Source organism: Dermacentor silvarum, chromosome 3, assembly GCF_013339745.2.
Source record: "Dermacentor silvarum isolate Dsil-2018 chromosome 3, BIME_Dsil_1.4, whole genome shotgun sequence".
NCBI lineage: Eukaryota > Metazoa > Arthropoda > Arachnida > Ixodida > Ixodidae > Dermacentor > Dermacentor silvarum.
In genome coordinates, this window is record NC_051156.1 from 54,151,032 (window position 1) to 54,165,972 (window position 14,941).

The following is a 14,941-nucleotide window of genomic DNA, read 5'->3' on the forward strand; positions in this document are numbered from 1 at the left end:
GGTCTGCTGTAAGTCTTCCACAATGCTTACTGCTTCACATTGTAAACGGGTAATCCCATGCGATCAACCTGCACCTTATTAAATATGGCGTTAAAATCAGGAACAGAACTACGCATAGCGACCATAAATGTGAGAGGTCTGGCGTCTCGGAGACGTCAGTACCAGCTTAGCCGCCTGATGTTAGAAAATGAACTGGACGTCATAGCAGTTCAGGAGACAAAGATAGAAACGCAAGAACAGAGCGATCGCATGGTGTTATCCTTCCGAAATCGATACAATGTATGCATAAGCCATGCAGTGGGCTTGTCGGCAGGTTGTGCTCTTTTTCTTCGAAATTCTATCGGGATCGTTGAAGATTCACTAAGTGTTTGTCAAAGTGGCCGATACATTGTTTGTGATTTTACCTTTGCCGGAAAAAATTGGAGGGTGATTAACACGTATGCACCAAACAGGGAACGTGACCGGAGATCGTTTTTTGAGGAAATGGAAAAGTACCTGCTTTGCGATAAACTAGTGGTATTACTTGGCGATTTCAATTGTGTTTGCGCACCAGAAGATAGAGCAATTAAACAACCCATCCGAGATAAAAGTGCAATATTTTTGAGCGCCATAGTACAAGAACACAAATTAGAGGACGTAGCTTCTTTGTTTTCGGATAATAACATTCCACAGTTCACACATTTTCAAGGAAATAGCCACGCGAGACTCGATAGAGCTTACATATCGACTGCTCTTGTGCCCTTGTGCATCAATTACACGGTGAATCATGTTTCTTTCAGTGACCACAGTTTAGTGTCTTTCTCGCTTGGTGCAGAAAAAGAAAAAGTAGATTTAATTGGCAGCTCTGGAAACTAAATGACAATCTATTGGATGATAAACCTTTCGTGGACTAGGTGAAGGAAAACCTGAATGAGTTACTAGAAGAAGAGCACCAGTGTATTATTGGTAGATGGGAGCTTTTCAAAGAAAAGATAAAGATTAAAGCATTAGAACGAGCTTCTGAACTTAAGCACGTCAAACTAAAACAAGAAAAAGAACTGCAAGCCCAATTGGACTTCTTGATAAGCCAAGAAAGCGTTGCCCCCGGCCTGCGCAGCAAAGAAATTCGAGATACCAAGCGACAGCTTGAGCTTATCGATATCGAAAATTATAGAGGTGCAGTAATACGGGCCCGTACGGAGCGTTTGTGGATGGGCGAAACACCCACAAAACGCGCCCTTAGCGACGAAAAAAGATACGCGACAAAAAACGAAATCACAGAAATAAAGTACCGAGGCGTAGTAACAGATAAGAAAAGTGAAATAGAAAATGCTTTTATAGAACACTTTCGGAATTTGTTTGGCCAAAAGAAAGAAATTAATGAGGGTTTTGAAAATGCTTTTCTACCGCTAATGCCACAACTGGATGAGGACGCAACATCATTTCTAGAAGCATCAATTACAATAAAGGAAATCGAAAAGGCAATCGATGATCTAAGCCCAGGAAAATCTCCCGGTCCCGATGGACTGGGTTCAGCTTTTTACAAGAAATTCAAAAGTAGCATGGCTGAAGTACTACATGCAGTGATACGAGAGGCATATGACGTCGGAAAACTTCCGCTTTCTTTCCGGCAGTCACATATCATTCTGATTCCAAAACAGACGACCGGCTTAAGCAACTCTTGGTTGGTTCTTACCGCCCAATTAGCCTCGCTAACGTAGATTACAAGGTATTTATAAGGTATTGGCAAGAAGAATGCAGGGCTTTATTAAAGATATTAGTCGGACCACACCAGACATGTGGAATTAAAGGTAGAAGCATAACGACGAACATTCATGTAGCAAGAAATATTTTAGAGTGTTGTGATTTATTTGCCAACCACGTTGCCATGCTGCAAATAGATCTGGAAAAGGCTTTTGACCTTGTCACACATGAAATATTGTTTTCTATTTTGAAATATGTTAATGTGGGAAAAATAATACTGGAAGGTGTTAAAATGTCGTACACCGAATGCACTGCTTCAGTTATAGTAAACAAACAAGTAAGCGAAAGCATTCAGATTGTCTCTTCAGTGAAACAAGGGTGCCCTTTGTCGTCACTATTTTTTTGCATTTACTTAGAGCCCTTTTGTTTAAAGATTATTAAAAATGAGCACATAAAAGGATTTCGCCTCATGGCATGCGAGGTCAAATTATTGTCTTACGCCGATGATATAGCTGTCTTCTGCACTGATAGAGAAAGTGTAACAAAAGTTATAAGAGATGCCACGGTTTTCTGTCAGTATACCTGGAGTAGAATAAACTGGGATAAATGTCAGGGGTTTTGGCACGGAGACTGGGATAGCACACCGGTCACGTACGCCAACATCCAATGGGCAACTACTCCAAGCAAATACCTAGGCGTACCACTCCAACATTACAAGGACACACAAGAATACTGGAAAGAGGAGACAGACAAAGCTCGCGAAAAAACAAAAAATGGGGTGGACGGGATTTATCGATTTTTTCCCGAGCCACAGTGTGCAACATTTTCATTATTGCTCGGGTATGGTATGTCTTGCAAGCACTACACATGTCCCGTTTAGGTATTCAACGACTGCATAGAGTGTTAGCAGTCTTTGTGTGGAATTCATCATGGGAAAGGGTAAGCCGCACCAACCTGTTTCTTCCAGGGCGGTCCGGAGGACTTGGCTTGATTCATTTGTTCGTGAGACAAATTGTCTCTAGGTTCACCTTTTTTCGTGATCAAACGAATATATTTTTGAGGACCGTTTTGCAAGTAAGACTAGCAAACGCTTTGCCAGATGTTATTGTGTCGTCACGTGCCATTATGCCACCCAGCATTCGTGGATACATGCACGAAATTGTTGCCGCCTTCCAATTGTTAAAAGTCAGATTTTCAATGGAATATCTGAGCGATGTTAAAAGAAAACGTCTGTACAAAGACCTAATCGATGTTATGATGCCCGTGCCTTTGTATCGAACGTTGTACAATCCAGGACCTGGCAGCAATGTCTTAAAAAGGGTTAAAAGAATGGCCATCCGGTCGTCGATCAAAAAAGTTTTTTTTTCATGCTACATAGCGGCACACTTTCTACAAAACCGTGGTTGCAAGAAAAAGGCATATTCCTGCCGTGGTCGGTAAATTGTATAATATGCAAAAGGCCCGAAACGACCGAGCACATGTTTCTCGATTGTGGCGATGCTGTCTTTCTATGGGACATTCTCTAAAGAACTTTAAAAAAGGAACTGCCGCTCACACCTTATGGCATTCGATTTCTCCCGGTCGACAGCGAAAGTGTGCCCTATGATATGTTAATGATTCTAGTAATGCACAGTGTATGGAAAACCAGAATGTCAGTGCGCAATGAGGATGTAAACCCAAGGCCAGCCAGAGACAACTTCAACGAAAGCATTGCGTATTTACGAGATGTATACAAGCAGCAGGCTGAAAAACCTGATTGGTATGTTTTTCTGGGCGAACTCTTGGCCCTAAAGCGTTTTTAGCCCACATATGCTAACTATATACAAGTTAGCATTTTTAACATGATGTTATATTATTGTTTTCCCTGTATTGTGCCAAGCAGGCAATAAAGAAAAAAAGAGCAGAGTGGCGCAGTGGAAGCCTGCTGGGCCCATAACCCAGAGGTCCGTGGATCGAAACCACGCTCTGCTACATATATTTTTATTTTTCTCACATTTTACAGAAATATCTAATCAGCGCGTTATTTCATGTCCGCGTGCAATATTGTATGCCGTGAATCGCACTCATGCAAGACGCCTCCTTTCCGCGCTTTAAGAAGCTAAATCGTTTATTACAAATGTGAGCGAATTTACACGCATTAACAGTAAGCAGAGTGGCGCAGTCTGCTTCCGGCAGCCGAGCTGAGCGGACGCAGGATGGCAGGCCCTTCAGGGGTGGCTATAGCGGCACGTTTCGGCCGCGGTAACAGGTCTTTTGACGTTGAAAACGATTACGAAGTTGCACTGCCAAACCTGCCGACAGGACGAGTTGTTTTGAATACTGTTTTTTTACATGCGGACGTCCGTTCCCGGCCATATCGAGTGGAAGACTTTCGCGACACACTGGCCCGCCTGACGCTGCTCCCCGAGGTTGTTGCCTTGGGGGCGTATCGTATGAGCCATGTGTGGGCAGGTGACGTTCAAGAATATGGATGCAGTGAAAAGGATCCTGGCCCTCGGAGACATCAAGGTCAAAAACTGCCGCTGCCTCGTCATCGACCCGGCAAACCAAGACGTGCGGATGAAGGTACATTGGCTGCTTCACAATGTACTTGACGAAGATTTGCGACGTGCGTTTGCAGCGTACGGGCAAGTGACTGAAATCAGCAGAGAGCGTTGGCGGGTACACGGCGTGACCGACAAAGGCTCGACGACCCGTCTGGTGACCCTCAGGTTGAAGGTGGGCCTTAAAATTGATGACCTGCCTCATCAAGTGAACGTAAGCGGCGAGCAAGCCCTTGTTGTAGTGCCGGGAAGAGCGCCCATTTGTCTACGCTGCCGAGGAAAGGGGCACATTCGTCGCGACTGCCATGGGCCACGTTGCGGGGGCTGCCGGAGGTTCGGTCATGAGGAGCACGACTGCACGCTCTCCTATGCCAGCGTGACCGGGCCCGTGGGTGGTGATGACTCGTCCGAGCTGTTCATGGACGAGCGTGACGCTGAAGACGCAGCAAGTTCGGGCGACGGAGCGCTAGCGACGACAGACCTGGCCAAAGTAAGTGGGCCGAACGTGACAACGGGGCAACAGCCCGCTGACCAGCCGTTGGAGCCACAACCAGAGATTGCAACAGCCTCAGAGAGGCCAGAATCGTCTGAACCTCCCAGCAAGGAGCCGGACGCTACCGCCGGACAGGACAATATGGACCAGAGCGAGAGCGCAGCCGGCGGCCTGGCCGGCAAGCGCCCTTGGGATGAAGGTAGAGACGAGACAAGTACTCCCGATAGCGGCGGTGGTGGGGAACCACCGACGAAGGCAGCAGGGAATAGGCGTCCATCTTTCAAACCGCGGCCGACAATTCCGGCCGGCCCGCGGGCAGAGGCCAAGCCGCCTCTGCAGTCTACACCACCTGGGTAGGTGAGACTGTTCCCGGAAGGACATTATTGCGTAAGAGGCAAATGTCAGTGTTGTATGTGAGCCGCGATGAAAAACGCGAGAATGGCTGAGACACCCACATTCACCTATTTAAGTCGTGCGATTTTCGTGTTTTCTGGTGAGCATTTGCGTGAGGTAGAAACCGTATGGTAGCCCTGCTCATAACGACAACATGCCCTATAAATTAGAAACAGCCTTACGCGTAGGAACGCTTAACATTCGAGGGCTGGGGTCTAGGAGGCGGCAGTATCAGTTGCGCCGCTTGTTTCTCGAGAATGACGTTGATATTGCCGCCGTGCAGGAAACGAAAGTTGAGTCCCAAGAGCAGACAGACCGCATGGTTTCGCCTTTCCGCGACCGCTACAATGTATGTGTCAGCCATTCTCATGGTACATCCGGTGGTTGCTTACTTCTTTTGAAGAATTCAATTGGTATTGCTGTAGAGTGTTTATATAATGATACTTTAGGACGATTAATTGTGTGCGACTTTTCTTTTTCTGGCGCGAGTTGGCGGGTTGTTTGTGTTTATGCACCAAATAGAGAGCAAGAGCGCAAAACGTTTTTCGAAAACCTTGAAGTGCACCTTTCGTGTGATAGGACAATTATTTTTCTTGGAGATTTCAACTGTGTTTGCACTCCCGAAGATAGGGCAAGCAAAGTGCCGGTGCGCGATTGTAGTGCCTTGTTTTTGAATACAATAGTTCACGAGCGAGAGTTGGATGACGTAGGATGTGTGCTGTCTCAGAGTACTCAGTACACACATTACCAGCATAACAGTCAGGCGAGGCTTGACAGAGCCTACGTGTCAACAGCATTACTTCCCTTGTGCCGAGACTATAGTGTTATGCATGTTTCTTTCAGCGACCATAGCCTAGTTATGTTTACCATCAATAAAAAAGAAAAGCAGAGATTCAATTGGGACCTATGGAAGTTGAACGACAAGCTACTTGATGACGACACGTTTGTAGAGAACGTTAACATTGAATTAGACAAATTACTCAAGTGTAGCACGGGAAGTTAATTTATACATGGGAGTGTTTTAAAGAAAAGGTAAAAATTGACGCGATCGAAAGGGCATCTTGTATAAGACATAGCCAAAGGAAAGAAGAAAAGCAGTTGCAGTGTCAGTTAGATTTTTTACTCTGTCAAGAATGCGTGCCACCGGGCATGCGCAGTAAAGAAATTAAAGACGTTAAACGAAAGTTGGAGACTATAGACGTAGAGAGATATAAGGGAGCTGTGGTGCGCGCACGCGCCGAGAGGCTTTGGTGTGGCGAGATGCCCACGAAACGTGCACTGGCAGACGAAAAGAGCTATGCAACTAAAAACGAAATCAAGGCGATAGAATATCAAAACGTCGTCACAAGCGATAAATCGATGATTGAACATGCGTTTGTGGATCATTATCGCGAATTGTTAGGAAGCATGAAAGAGGGCAGTGGCACATTCAGGGATGAATTCTTAACACTTATGCCGCAACTCGGTGACGATCTAAAAGCAAATTTAGAGGCACCTCTCACTGTCAAAGAAATTGAAACATCGATTGAAAAAATGACACCTGGAAAAACACCTGGTCCAGATGGCCTAAGCGCAGCATTCTATAAGAAACATAAAACCGCTGTGGCAGAAGCCTTATGCGCTGTTTTACATGAGGCTTACGAAAAGAAAGAGTTACCAGCATCCTTCAGAAGGTCGCACATTGTGTTGATTCCGAAAACTGACGATCCCACAAAACAACTGTTTGTTGCATCATATCGACCGATAACCTTAGCGAATGTTGATTACAAACTTTTCATGGGTGTGTTGGCCCGGCGACTTCAAACTGTTATTAAAGAAATAGTAGGACCCCATCAAACCTGCGGCATCAAAGGAAGATCTATAACGACGAATATTCACATTGCAAGGAATATTTTGGAATGCTGCGAGGATTTTGAGAGTAGGGTAGCGATGCTACAAATAGATCTCGAGAAGGCATTTGACCGCGTGACTCACGAGATACTTCTGTGCATTCTCGACTACGTAAAAGTGGGATCTGTGGTTTTCGAGGGGGTACGAATGGCGTACACAGGATGCACTACGAGGATTGTAGTCAATAAGCAACTCAGCGAAAGCATTCCGGTCTTATCAAGTGTCAAACAAGGATGTCCCGCGTCAGCATTACTCTTCGCTATCTATTTAGAACCACTTTGTCAAAAAATGCTTCAGAATGAACGAGTTCGTGGTTTCCGCTTGATGGCCGCGGAAGTCAAAGTGCTTGGTTACGCAGATGATATCGCGGTCTTTTGTAATGATCAAGAAAGTGTCACAGTGGCAATAAGTGATGTCAAGGCATTCTGCGAGTGTACCGGTAGTAGAATTAATTGGAATAAATGTCTAGGTATCTGGCATGGAAACTGGCGAAGAACGCCCTCATTGTACGAAAACGTCACTTGGACGGTAACACCTGACAAGTACTTAGGCGTACCGCTCCAACACTACCGGGACACAACAGAATATTGGAACGACGAAACGGAGCAGCTACGCGTTAAGACGCAAAAATGGGGAGGTCGAGATTTTTCCATGTTTACGCGCGCAAGGGTGTGCAACACATTTCTTGTTTCGCGAGTGTGGTATGTTCTTCAAGTGTTATCTATGACACGTAATGCTGTTCAAAAGCTACACAGAGTGATGGCAGTATTTGTGTGGGCTTCTACATGGGAAAGAACGAGTCGCACAAATTTGTTCCGCTCTGTGCGCAGTGGGGGACTTGGCCTGGTCCATCTGTTCTTGCGGCAGATCGTGGCTAGGTTTATTTTTTTACGCGATCAAGGCGATTGCTTCTTGAGAACAGTGTTACATGTGCGGTTGTCAAATTATTTGCCAGAATTTATTGTTTCAACGGTCCATGTCGAACAAAGAGGACCAAGGGGTTATATGCGCGGGATCGTTGGGGCTTTCGAAATCCTAAAAGTACGCTTTTCGATAGAATATCTCTCTGGAGTTACACGAAAGAAATTATACAGGGATCTTATAGAAGCCATGTTGCCATTGCCTGTTTACCGATCACTGTACCCAAGAGGTCCCGGAGACGATGTTTTAGGCAGAGTCAAAAAGATGCCTGTGCGACCATCAGTCAAAACCTTCTTTTTCAAGCTACACAGTGGCACACTCCCTACCAAACCTTGGCTGCGAGAAAAAGGCATATTTGTTGCCTGGTCTGTAGACTGCATCATCTGCAAAAAGCCGGAGACAGTTGAACACATATTTCTGGATTGTAGTGATGCAGTCTTTCTCTGGGACATCCTTCAGAGGACCTTGAAGAAAGACTTGCCCGTAACACCGTACGGCATCCGTTTTCTGCCTGTCAAAAACGTAGGGGGTGTGCCCTACGATATGTTCATGGCACTCGTACTCCACAGCGTGTGGAGGACGCGGATGGCCGTGCGCAACGAGGACCTGAATCCTCGATCGGCACGAGAGAATTTCATCGAAAGTGTAGAATACTTGAGAGAAGTGTACAAAGTTCAAAATGAGAAGCCGGAGTGGTACCCCCTTTTGGGGGAACTGTCTTTGATGAAGCGATTGCGTTTTTAACCCCTCATGTGCTGAGTTATGTGACAGCACTTTTATATGTGACAATGCACAGCACATGATTGTTTTAGATGCCAAGTAGGCAATAAAGAAAAAAAAGCCGCTATAGCTCAGTGGTAGAGCACTGGTCTTGTAAACCAGGGGCCGTGAGTTCAATCCTCACTGGTGGCATTGTTTCTTCTTTTATTGTCGCGCTTTGTCTACAAATAATAAACGCGCTACATGGCTGAACCTCTTTTGTGCGGTACATTTCGGCGCCGCTATAGCTCAGTGGTCATTCTGCTTCCGGCCACCGAGCGTGACGGTTCGTGAATCATGGCCTCTCCCGGGGCAGCGACAGCGGTCACGTTTGGCCGCGGAAACAGGACCAACGATGAAGAGAAGGCTTACCCTTTTATTCTGCCGCAACTGCCTAAAGGACGAGTGGCTACTAACCCCATGTTTTTACACGGGGATGTACGTGCGAGACCATACAGAGGCGAGGACTTCAGAGACGCCCTACTGCCGACGGGCTTGCTGCCTGGCGTGGTATGCATAGGGGCGTACCAGATCAATCACGTGTGGGCGGTGACCCTTAAGGATGCGACCACCACGAAACGGCTGGTGGCCCTGAAGGAACTTCAAGTGAAAGGACGACGGTGCGTCATCGTCAACCCACAGGACCAGCAGGTGAAGCTTCGGCTTCACTGGCTGCTCTATGGCGTTGTCGACGATGACGTCCGGGTGGCGTTTGCGCCTTTCGGCAACGTGGACGAGGTAAGCCTGGAGAGGTGGCGTGTCCAAGGTATGGGGGACAAGACCTCTACCACGCGGACCGTGCTCCTCAAGCTGAAGACCGGCGTCAAGGTAGAGGACCTTCCACATCAGGTCCGCGTCGGCGGAGAACTCGCTTTGGTGGTCGTTCCTGGTCGGCCCATGCAGTGCTTGCGTTGCCAGGGCACTGGGCACGTCCGGCGAGAGTGTAAGGTGCCGCGCTGCTCCCGTTGCAGACGTTTTGGGCACGTCGACGCCGACTGCGTGAAGACGCACGCTACAGCGACAGGCCCAGCAGTGAGTGAAGCGGCAGCCGAAAATCTGATGGATGCAGCCGAGGCTGAAGGTGCCGCTAAGGGAGCCGGAGGGCGCTGAAGCCAAGGTGGACGAAGCTGCTGAGCAAGTGACTGGGCCGCCACGGGTCGACACGGAAGCTGTCCTTCGAAAGGAAGGTGCGAGTGAAGGCGAAAGCGATGACGACGATTCAGAAATGGAACATAGTGAGGCTGCCAATGACGGGGACCGGGCTGCTAGTCTCGGTGCAACCTTCAAGCGCCCCCGAGACGACGCCGGAGACAAGGACAACGCAGCATCCAGCACCGGGGATGGGCCGCCGGCAAAAGCGCCTCTTGGGAGGCGTTCGGGTTTCAAACCCAAACCGAATGTTCCGCCCGAGAGAAGGCCTGGGGACAAAGCGCAGCACACCACCAACAACGCCGGGAAGCCGGGTGGCTCCGGAGGCGGCTAGCCGAGGGCTAGTCGTGAAAGGTAAGCACCATGCTCCGGGCCTACTTCATTCTTTAGTACAGCATTGCGCCTGACCCGTCTCTCAGTATTGCCACACTAAACGTGCGAGGCTTGGCGGCTAGCCGTAGGCAATGTCAAGTCCTACGGTTGATCACTGACCACGACATAGATGTTTTAGCTGTCCAGGACACCAAGGTAGACGGGGAGGAAGAGACCGGGAGCATGATGCGGCGTTTCACGACTAGATATTATGCATTCGTGAGCCACGCGGTAGGCACGTCCGCTGGATGTGTCCTGTTGGTTAAGAAGTTACGAGACCTGGTTGTTCAAAGTGTGTTTTCATGTCAGTCAGGAAGGATTGTTATTTGCGATTTTGTTTATTGTGAAGTTGAATTCCGAGTTATAGGCATATATGCGCCGAATGGTGTAGAAGAACGTGCATTATTTTTTTCGAATCTTTTTCAGTATATTAGCAGTGAAAAGTGCATGCTTTTGTTGGAGGATTTCAACTGTGTTTTGAGTGCTCGGGATAGATGCAATAATGGTGGTATCCGCGATAAAAGCAGTCATATATTGTCTAGGCTTATAAGCGAAAGTGAACTAGACAATGCATGTGAGTGTCTGGAGGGGGAGCGGGAAGTGATGTATACGCGATTTCATGGCAGTAGCCATGCGCGGTAAGACCGCTTGTACATGTCACAGGACATGATTACAAAGTGCCACAGTTATTCTGTTGCACCTGTGTCGTTCTACGATCACTGCTTGGTGATGTGTACCATAGGAATGAAGAAGAAGAGTCAATCTTTGAACTGGGACCAATGGTAAATGAATGCCTCACTACTAAAAGACGCGCCATTTGTAGGCGCAATTCATGAGGCCGTTATAGAAGTAAGCGATGAATGTATTGAAACAATAGCAGAGAAATGGGAATGGTTCAAACAGAAGGTAAAAATGAAAGCAATGGAAAGATCGAGCTGCGTAAAGTTTGAGAGGGAAATGAAAGAACGAGACTTACGAAAGATACTTGATCAGCTGATAGCGCTGGAGTGCGAAGAGCCAGGGGCGTATAAGCAAGATATGCGAACCATCAAAGAAAAAATCGAACAGTTGGACAAAGAACGCTATAAAGGTGCGATTGTGCGCGCAAGAGCAAACGCATTAGTAGCGGGGGAGACGCCCACCAAAAAAGCGCTTGGACTTGAAAAAGCTCATGGTCGACGTAATCATGTCGATAAGATCTCGTGGAATTGCACACTCGTCGACGATAATAAGAGCATAGGCCGAGCGTTTTTAGAGTATTACCAGTCACTGTTTGCATATCAAGAAGCCAATGTAGATGAGTTCAAAAGGGTCTTTCTCAGTCGCATGCAGCGATTAAGTGACGACATGAAGGACCGATTAGAAGGGACTATAAGAGAACACGAAGTCGTAAAAGCAATAAATGATTTGAACAATGGCAAATCACCCAACCTGACGGTCTGAGCGCGTGTTTTTATAAAGCCTTCAAGAAAGAACTGTCGCCCCTGCTAACGGACCTGTTTAACGCCGCGTATGTGAACAAACCCTTGCCGCCTTCTTTTGGTAACGCGCATACCATCTTGATACCTAAGAGTGACAAAGCGGAGAAACTTAGGCTCGTGACATCTTATAGGCCGATATTTTTAACCAATGTCGACTATAAGATTTTCATGAAGGTTTTGGCAGCCAGACTTCAAAGCGTCATCAAAGAAATCGTCGTATACCACCAGAAGTGTGGGATCAAAGGGAGGTAAATTTTTTCGAATATTCACACGATGCGGTGCGTGCTCGAGTGCTGTGACATCACTTACGATGGCGTCGCAGTGCTCCAGCTTGACCTAGAGAAAGCGCTTGACTGTGTGTCTCATGATATTTTTTTTTTGCCATTCTGGATCACGTTAATGTAGATGTCATCATCACTGAGGGAGTGGCATTGGCGTATCAGAACTGCACAACACGTTTAATTGTGAATAAATCATTGGGGGCCCGCCCTCATTAACGTCATGCGTTCTGTGCGTCAAGGCTGCCCCCTCAGTCCTCTTTTGTTTGCAGTTTACATTGAAACGATGTGTTTGGCGATAACTGAGAATGATCAAATACGCGGTTATAGCTTGGCAGCCACAGAAGTCAAGCTCCTGGCATATGCAGATGATATCGCCGTGTGTTGTACAAACAGAGAAAGTGTAACAGAAACAATATGCGTTGTGAAACAGTTTTGTGTTGTGACGGGCAGTAAAGTGAACTGGGGTAAGTCCCTCGGATTGTGGCACGGAGAGTGGTCCTCGGCCCCGGACAATTTTGCCAATGTGAGCTGGGTGAAAACCCCTACCAAGTATCTCGGTGTTCCCTTGGACAGCTACAGACAAAGCGTGGAATACTGGACGAACCAAATAAAAGAAACAAGAGAAAAAGCAGACAGGTGGAAAGGCATCAACCTGCCCATTTTTGCAAGGGCGACTGTATGTAATTTGTTTTTCATTACGAAGTTGTGGTACGTCATGCAGACGTTGTTTTGTTCAAGGGTAAACGTGCAACGGTTGCACAGAGTGTTCGCCGTTTTTATCTGGGACTCCAACTGGGAAAGATGTAGCCGAACAAATCTGTTCAGGCGGGTGAAGGAAGGTGGCCTGGGCTTGGCGCATCTTTTTGTACGACAGCTTGTCAATAGATTTTTGTTTTTTCGAGATGTGCGTGATCCTTTTCTGCGTACGGTATTACAGCTCAGATTAAGAGCTGCGCTGCCGGCACTGATTGTTAGTACCAATAGTATGCCAGGAACGATTCGCGGCTATCTTAAAGAAGTAGTCGATAGTGTGCGCTTTTTTTCAGTGCGTTTTTCTTTCGATTATTTATCCGGCGTGAAAAGAAAGACATTATATAAAGATGTGTGCGATATTGTATTTCCTGTGCCATTGTACAGAGCGATATACAGTGGAGGACCAGGACAGGATGTCCTTAAACGGGTGAAAAGAATGGAGGTGCCTACTGGAGCAAAAACATTCTTTTTTAGGCTACACACAGGAACACTGTCAGTGAAGACATTCATGGAAGAATGCGGCTTCCTTGTCCCACGGGGCCCACACTGCTTGATTTGCAAGCAACCTAAAACTGTAGATCATGTGTTCTTGCATTGCTGTGAAGGTGTCTACTTTTGGGACGTCCTAAAACGGACAATCAAGAAGGAGTTTCCGTTGAATCCGCATGGGATCAGGTACTTACCGATTGAGAATGAGGACGGGGTTCCATACGACCTAATTATGCTCAATGGCCTCCACTGTTTATGGCTGGCACGAATGGCTGGGTACCTTTGCGACCCAGATGCTAGGCCTGCTCGTACTTATTTACGATAAAGTATGTCTCGTTTCATTGAAATTAAGAAAATACGAGATTGTGTACCCGATTTGCTGTCGAGGATAGAACCTCTGACAGCTTTAAAGGAATTTTAGTTTGACAACGCCAGTCCATGTTGGGCTGATGGCTTACATGTTTTCCTGTATGTTCTGTAGGTGTTATTTTTGTGATGGCTGTTTCTATACTGAGTGTTCTGTACATTGTCAAAGATCGGCAATAAAAAAAAGCTATAGCTCAGTGGTAGAGCACTGGTCTTGTAAACCAGGGGTCGTGAGTTCAATCCTCACTGGTGGCATTGTTTCTTCTTTTATTGTCGCGCTTTGTCTACAAATAGTAAAAGCGCTACATGGCTGAACCTTTTTGTGCGGCACGTTTCGTCGCCGCTATAGCTCAGTGGTAGAGCACTGGTCTTGTAAACCAGGGGTCGTGATTTCAATCCTCACTGGTGGCATTGTTTCTTCTTTTATTGTCGCGCTTTGTCTACAAATAATAAAGCGCTGCATGGCTGAACCACTTTTGTGCGGCACGTTTCGTCGCCGCTATAGCTCAGTGGTAGAGCACTGGTCTTGTAAACCAGGGGTCGTGAGTTCAATCCTCACTGGTGGCATTGTTTCTTCTTTTATTGTCGCGCTTTGTCTACAAATAATAAAAGCGCTACATGGCTGAACCTTTTTGTGCGGCACGTTTCGTCGCCGCTATAGCTCAGTGGTAGAGCACTGGTCTTGTAAACCAGGGGTCGTGAGTTCAATCCTCACTGGTGGCATTGTTTCTTCTTTTATTGTCGCGCTTTGTCTACAAATAATAAAAGCGCTGCATGGCTGAACCACTTTTGTGCGGCACGTTTCGTCGCCGCTATAGCTCAGTGGTAGAGCACTGGTCTTGTAAACCAGGGGTCGTGAGTTCAATCCTCACTGGTGGCATTGTTTCTTCTTTTATTGTCGCGCTTTGTCTACAAATAATAAAAGCGCTATATGGCTGAACCATTTTTGTGCGGCACGTTTCGTCGCCGCTATAGCTCAGTGGTAGAGCACTGGTCTTGTAAACCAGGGGTCGTGAGTTCAATCCTCACTGGTGGCATTATTTCTTCTTTTATTGTCGCGCTTTGTCTACAAATAATAAAAGCGCTGCATGGCTGAACAACTTTTGTGCGGCACGTTTCGTCGCCGCTATAGCTCAGTGGTAGAGCACTGGTCTTGTAAACCAGGGGTCGTGAGTTCAATCCTCACTGGTGGCATTGTTTCTTCTTTTATTGTCGCGCTTTGTCTACAAATAATAAAGGCGCTACATGGCTGAACCTTTTTTGTGCGGCACGTTTCGTCGCCGCTATAGCTCAGTGGTAGAGCACTGGTCTTGTAAACCAGGGGTCGTGAGTTCAATCATCACTGGTGGCATTGTTTCTTCTTTTAGT

General features: G+C 46.9%; 8 non-coding genes across 8 annotated transcripts; all 8 read left to right on the forward strand.

Annotated features, from left to right (window-relative positions):
- Positions 1-8,763: 8,763 nt before the first annotated feature.
- Trnat-ugu (transfer RNA threonine (anticodon UGU)) lies at positions 8,764-8,835 on the forward strand. Its single transcript has one exon. It is a non-coding gene; the product is annotated as a tRNA-Thr (tRNA).
- A 5,077-nt stretch (positions 8,836-13,912) lies between these two features.
- On the forward strand, positions 13,913-13,984 carry Trnat-ugu (transfer RNA threonine (anticodon UGU)). The gene has a single exon. It is a non-coding gene; the product is annotated as a tRNA-Thr (tRNA).
- An 84-nt stretch (positions 13,985-14,068) lies between these two features.
- On the forward strand, positions 14,069-14,140 carry Trnat-ugu (transfer RNA threonine (anticodon UGU)). The gene has a single exon. It is a non-coding gene; the product is annotated as a tRNA-Thr (tRNA).
- Positions 14,141-14,224: 84 nt separating this feature from the next.
- On the forward strand, positions 14,225-14,296 carry Trnat-ugu (transfer RNA threonine (anticodon UGU)). The gene has a single exon. It is a non-coding gene; the product is annotated as a tRNA-Thr (tRNA).
- Positions 14,297-14,381: 85 nt separating this feature from the next.
- On the forward strand, positions 14,382-14,453 carry Trnat-ugu (transfer RNA threonine (anticodon UGU)). Its single transcript has one exon. It is a non-coding gene; the product is annotated as a tRNA-Thr (tRNA).
- Positions 14,454-14,538: 85 nt separating this feature from the next.
- Positions 14,539-14,610, forward strand: Trnat-ugu (transfer RNA threonine (anticodon UGU)). Its single transcript has one exon. It is a non-coding gene; the product is annotated as a tRNA-Thr (tRNA).
- Positions 14,611-14,695: 85 nt separating this feature from the next.
- Positions 14,696-14,767, forward strand: Trnat-ugu (transfer RNA threonine (anticodon UGU)). Its single transcript has one exon. It is a non-coding gene; the product is annotated as a tRNA-Thr (tRNA).
- An 85-nt stretch (positions 14,768-14,852) lies between these two features.
- Positions 14,853-14,924, forward strand: Trnat-ugu (transfer RNA threonine (anticodon UGU)). The gene has a single exon. It is a non-coding gene; the product is annotated as a tRNA-Thr (tRNA).
- Positions 14,925-14,941: the final 17 nt, after the last annotated feature.